The 6,550-nt window shown below is 37.1% G+C and overlaps 1 long non-coding RNA gene across 1 annotated transcript; it reads right to left on the bottom strand.

Moving 5' to 3' along the window:
• Window positions 1–424: 424 nt before the first annotated feature.
• On the bottom strand, window positions 425–4,822 carry LOC125785722 (uncharacterized). The gene is made up of 3 exons (XR_007428054.1): window positions 4,715–4,822; window positions 1,683–2,029; window positions 425–565 (listed from the first exon to the last, which is right to left on the bottom strand). It is a non-coding gene; the product is annotated as an uncharacterized LOC125785722 (long non-coding RNA).
• Window positions 4,823–6,550: the final 1,728 nt, after the last annotated feature.

Raw genomic sequence — 6,550 nt, 5'->3', positions numbered from 1 at the left:
TTACATTAATTCTTGTGCGTGACACACTTGCATTCAAAGGGGAGTCGGCAGAGACATGATAAAGCACCTGGAAAACAAACAAACCGAAATAATGTGCAGCATTGGGGAATACATCCATACTTAGTCTGCTCACTAAACTGCAGTGAGAAACAAAAACTAACTGGACCAAATATGTATAACAGCAAACACAATAACTATTTTGCTGACTCAGATTCAGACTTTCAGGTTTTAAAATGCCTTTAATCACGGGTATGAATATCTAGAAGCCTGCCATCTTCCTTCATTTGTTCACCCGCACTTCTGAGGTCTGGTTTGTTTAAAACCACAGCCCTGCACTGCTCTGCAAAATCATACAGCGTATGCTCTTTTTTTCCTTTGTGGAACCTAGCTCGTATTTGGGAATACGTTTCAGGATCCACCGCTTTCAGCTCGGCAATTGCTGCAGTGTCAACAATTGTTTTGGGATTGACGCCAACATAGGTGTAGGCATCAGTCTTTGACATTCCTCTGGACACAGCTTTTAGTACACACCTGTACCTGGAAATGGCATCTTCAGGCTTTAGGACTGCAAAAGAGATAATTAATTAATAATTAAATAATTAAAAAAGTATAATTATCTTGCCAATAGGGCTGCAGAAAACAAGAAATTTCACTTAATGATAGACCAATTGGTTTAATTTTTTTTTAATTCTCAACATACATAGAAATAATTAAAACAAGTAATCATTTAATAATTAATAATTTAATAAATTAAGTTAAATTATTTCAACTTATATACAGCATTAATCAATAATAAAGGCATAAAGATTGGCTTTATGGTGTGCCTCTTAGGTTCTCAACAGCAGAGATGACAGATCTGCCAGTGTTGGATAGGAGCAATGAATTATTTTCCCACCAAGTCAGTGGATTCTCCTCCTTAAAGAGGGAATTTTTTTATTAACGTTTTACACTTATTAGATCAAATTAATTGACATTAAAGATTAAATTACATAATAAAGTAATTTCATGGCCGTGCATTACGGCCAAAGTAACTTTAGCTCAGCTAACTTTCACATGTATTTGTTTATTAACTTCACAGCGCTGTGTTTACCAATTACATAAAGTCTGTATGGTAAGTTTTTCTGATAAAATGGCCAATAAATTTAGGAACATGATAAGGTTAATGAATATACTGTCAACTATATATATATATATATATATATATATTGTGGTAGGCCCTGGGGTTAGGGGCGTGACCACTGTGACCCGGAAGGAGGAAGCACACAGAGAACACAGACACGGGGAGTAAATGAACTCAAAACATACCTTTATTCGGCTTTTAAATGCCCTCCACCACACCCAAAACAAACTTAAATAAACATACTATGGCCCAATGGGGCTCTAGAGTCTGTAGAATGAACTTTAGTTTAAGTTAAAGGTCCGTGCAGCCTCAGCCCTCAGCTCCCCAGTCAAGAGTCCTCCCAAATGGTGGCGGAGGCTGAGTATATATGCCTGTCTCAACTGGCGGCTCAATCAGCCCTCATGCGGACCAGCTGAGACAGGCATGGCTTTGCGCTCTGGCGTGGGGCGGACCCACAACTCCCCCGCCTCCTCACGCCACAATATATATATATATAAATATATAAAAATATATGCAAAATTACTTTAAAATACAACAACTGAACCCATGTACCTTTTGTTACCTTTTTTCTTTGTAGTATCCTTCATCTTCTGTTGTACCTTCTTTTTCTTGCTCCTTTTTGTTAGTCTTTGGTCTTCAGTGTCACAACTTGTATCAGAATCCTTGGTCAACTTTCGCTTCCTTGCCTTCCTTTCTTTTCCATCAATGCATCACTGCCATCTTCCTTAGTTGCTTTCTTCCACAGTTGTTTATTCTTTCTTGCCTCCCTTTTGTTACGCTTACAGGATGAGGATTCAGAATCTGTGCTTTCCACTTCCTCATAGCTGCTGTCCGTGTCTTCAGTGCCATCACTGGTGCTTGTGTCTGACTCAGGGCTTCGTTCAGTCACTATTTTCCTCAATACCAATACTTAAAAAACAATAGTACAAAATACATAATTACAACTGTACATTTTTCCGAATGTAATTATTCTGTAACAACTACTGTAATATGTGAAATTATATCAAATAATACTATATAATACTAACAAAAAATTTTGTACCCAGAAGGATGTGTGGGATTGAAACACTATTCAGAAGGGAGATTAAAAAAGGTTGCCAGGAACAATAAACAATAAAAATGTATACTTTATGTATACTTTATGGGCAATATTTGAACTATACATAGAAATCATGTGTAACGCAACATAACAGACATTTTGTCATGGAGATGTAGAGGTTCCTAATGGTGTCCTGTGATAATCTATCCCATGCAACTTGAATATCCTCACAGTTTTTGCAGATTTTCCGGAGGGGTGGAGTGTTAATAACCCGGATGTTTGCATGTCTCAACAAACCATTGGTCTAGGCAACAACTACATTGCCTCCACCGATGGATTCCTTGGTCATATCAACCAGGACAAAAGGGGGATTGAAGATGACACTGATTAAGTTAAGGGCAGTCTATTACTTTAGCTTGGAAAAACAATTATCATCGCTATTAATGTAAAAAGTGTCAGAGTGTATGTCCTCTCTAATGATCATCTGAAAGTAATCTCTGGGGTGTGTGACTCTCCTATAAATGATTTATCATTCAGGTGAATAAAAGGTATTTAAGCCTGTAAAACTAATTGTCTAGTGTTGTACAACATCTACAGTATTTACAGCATCTGTCACTGTGTCAGGTCTTAGCCCTGTCTCATGTCTCTGTGTGTGTCCCACGTGACCTGTGCTCCCCTGTGTCTCCTGTCTCAGTACTTTTCCATGTGTTTCTCATTTGTAGCTCCGCCCCTTCCCCAGGTGTTTCTAATCTAGTGTTTCCTGTTTCTTTAAATAGCCCTCGTCTACCACTTTGTCTCGGTCGGTCTTTGCACTAACCTCTGTTGTTTTGTCTCTCTGTGTTTCTCCGCGTTTCCTAGCCCTAGTCCTCTGTGTTTTTCTCTGTTTATTTCTTGTTTGGTTTTTTCTAGTTTCTTGTTTAGCTCCGTGTTCCCTAGCTCCCTGTATATACCCTGCTTTGTTTTTGTTTCTAGTATATTCCTTGTATTTATATATCCCTGCCCTGTTTAGTTTTGGTTATTTCTTGGTTATTTTTGGTAGTTTCTTGTTTATTCCTTGTTTATGTTCTTAGCTTTGTTTGTTTCTTTGTTTATTTACTCCCTGTTTATATATATATATATTTAGTACTTCTTGTTTGTTGAGTTTTTGTTCACTAGTTCCTCTCGTTTGTTTTGGTTTACTTTATTATTACGTGTTCTTTGTGATTTGATTATCTTTGTTACGTGTTTACTTGTTTCTTTGTGTTTCTTTGTTATTTATTTAATAAATTATTTATTTATATCGCTCCTACCTGCACCTGTGTCCGCCTCCTCGTCTCCCTGCCTGGGTCATTTCGTGACACACTGACTGATATACATTACAGGGAACTGCCGTCAGTTTACTACATTCAAGCTGAGCACAAAGGGCAGAACACTACTATACAGTGCCTTGCAAAAGTATTTGGCCCCCTTGAACTTTTCAACCTTTTGCCACATTTCAGGCTTCTAATAAAGATATGAAATTGGTATTTTTTTGTGGAGAATCAACAAGAAGTGGGACACAATTGTGAAGTGAAACAAAATTTATTGGATATTTTAAACTTTTTTTTATAAAAAAAGTGAAAAGTGGGGCGTGCAATATTTTTCAGCCCCTTTACTTTCAGTGCAGCAAACTCACTCCAGAAGTTCAGTAAGAATCTCTGAATGATCCAATGTTGACCTTAATGACTGATGATGATAAATAAAATCCACCTGTGTGTAATCAAGTCTCCATATAAATGCACCTGTGATAGTGTCAGAGTTCTGTTTAAAGTGCAGAGTGGCAAGAAAAAAAGCCATTTCTCAAAAGATATCCATAAAAATCTCATTTACAGTGGAGATGGAACCGTTCCGATACAATATCGGTATCAGGGCTGAAACTGACATAATATGGAGGGCGGCCAATCCATTACCGATCCATATTCCAGTCCGCAGTTTCAGCTGGATAATAAATCCGCCATAAGGTTAACACAAAACGCATCACTGATCCAGATTCCCGTTCCACAGTTTTCCCTGAACCCCCAGCAGCTTCAGTCTGCGGCTGAATGAGTAAACTTTAGCTGTTTCTCTACAAAAAATGTTGATTGTCTGGAGATTTTTCACTTTATAAACGCCAAACAGCAGAACGGCTACATGTAATATTTGTAAAGTCAGCGTCCGATGGGTGAACAGATTAACACCAGCAGTCTGTTAGCATAACTGGCACTGTATTCTGGTGTTGTAAAGGTATTAACTACAGACTGGAGTAAACTATAGTCATAATCAGAGCTCAAAAATTGAATCAATTGCAGGTCTCATAATGTCAAGGCAAGTTTAGTTTCTGACAGTTGATTCCTGCTGGGTGCAAGGGTTTTTTTTGGATGACAGGTGTGTGTGGGTGTGTGTATTTGTTGTTGCATATAAAAGTTGTAACAATTTAGGTATTAGTGTCTTGCTCATGACGCTCATACTTACATAAGTAAAACGGGGTAAAACTGGTTAACTGCTGGTTATACATTTTTAAACACTGTGTAAAAATATATATAATATTTCTTACTTACCATCACTTAATCTCTGTTGTAAAAATTGCTTGTCATCCTCAAGCAATCTGACTTTCTCTTCAAGGCTCCCCACCTTCACCTTTAGAGTAGTAATTTCTTCATTTGCTCTACGTAAAGCAGCCTGAAGCGTTGGTGCTGCTCCTTCAAAGTGAGGATATAAGTTTGAAATATTTTAACTGATAATTTCCCAATGTTTCAGATCAAGTTTATTTACTTGCACTGAACCAATATTAAATAACTATGGACTTAAGTGATCTGGGGTGCATTTCTCAATAAAAAATGAAGTTACCAATTACAAACAAATTTAAGAACTATGCAACTGTAAAAACTTAAGTTTTGCTTCAGTTTTGTTTTCACACCTTAACCCCTTAACGCCTGAATTAATGTAGCTGTATATGAAAAAATGTTTCATGTGTGTTTTACCTTTAAGTAGATAGTAAATATTGTTGAGATTATTCATTTCACTTTTGCACAAAAATAAATAGAAATTTTGGTATGTTGCAAATTTGCTACAGCAGACATAATGGTCCATACTAAGATAACAATAACAGAGTAATATAACAGTGAAAAATCAATGTTTTATTTATGCACCCAACAGCAGGCATTCAATAATAAATAACACCAATTACTGTCACCAACACAATATACACAAATATTACAGGAAACATTTCATTAATCTGAATTCTAGATTCATTTGAATTCTAAATTGTCAAAGGTTCCTAGGTCCGTGGCGAATATGCACTAACAGGCATTGGGGGAATGCAGGCGCTATCTTGGCAGGTTGATTGAATCAAACGGTTAGTCGCATATTTGCAACAACAGGCGTTAAGGGGTTAAAGTCTAGACCAGAGACTGCACCAGGGTTCAGGGTCATTACACATTTAGCATGGTTAGTTTTGGTATCAAACTGCAGCTAAGTATCCCTAAATTTCACAATGGATGGTTTGTGGAATGCTGTTATTTTGGCCAGCTGCCTTTCCAGGTAATTTGAAAACCGTATTTGAGCATTTGCATCACATCGCAAAATGAGCACAACATATTCCCCACAGATTCATTTTATTTCTATTTATAAATAATGGTTAATCTACAGTTACAGAAAATACAGAAATCACCAGCGTAATCTGTTGTACTGCTGCATGACATGCTTGCACGACAAAGGGAATCTGATTGCGTCAACACTAAGTCTTTTTCTTTTGTTATTTATTATGATCTAAAAATAATATATTGAATTCAAATTCTTATAAGCTCTGTGTAGCTAGATGAAGAGCCAATATCAACCCAGGAGCCATTGCAATCTGAGGCACGTTACAACCCCATTAGTGCTCTGATCAGTCTTGTAGTGTGAAAACCACAACAACTGAAATATTCCCAACTACAGCACAACCAGTCAGGTATAGTGAACATCACAACAACCTGACACTTGTTGTGTAATTTGAACCAGATATAAGCATCAGACTTCATCTGAGAATACTATCTGTGTAATTTATGCCAATCGGAAATCACAAGCATTACCATTTACATAAGTTTAACCTAAATACTTTTTTTTCTATTATTTAAAAGTATATGGATTAATCAGTTTAATCTACACATCATGGTGCTGTCATGGTCCAACGTAGTAACTTGTTAATACCTTGAGTGGATCCCTTGGATTTTTTGTCTGGAGCTGGGTTTTCCATGGCTGGCCTGGCAGCAGGTGGATTTAGGCACTCAGGGATTTCTGATGACACCGTCAAGTCTACTGGCCAGGCATCTTCAGATGCTGTGTAAAAACAAGTACAACATTTAGAATATCTCAATATGGTAATTTAACCCTTTCAGATCCTGCATTTATTACAA

Source organism: Astyanax mexicanus, chromosome 21, assembly GCF_023375975.1.
Source record: "Astyanax mexicanus isolate ESR-SI-001 chromosome 21, AstMex3_surface, whole genome shotgun sequence".
Taxonomy (NCBI): Eukaryota; Metazoa; Chordata; class Actinopteri; order Characiformes; family Acestrorhamphidae; genus Astyanax; species Astyanax mexicanus.
This window is presented reverse-complemented; position numbering and strand designations above follow the sequence as displayed.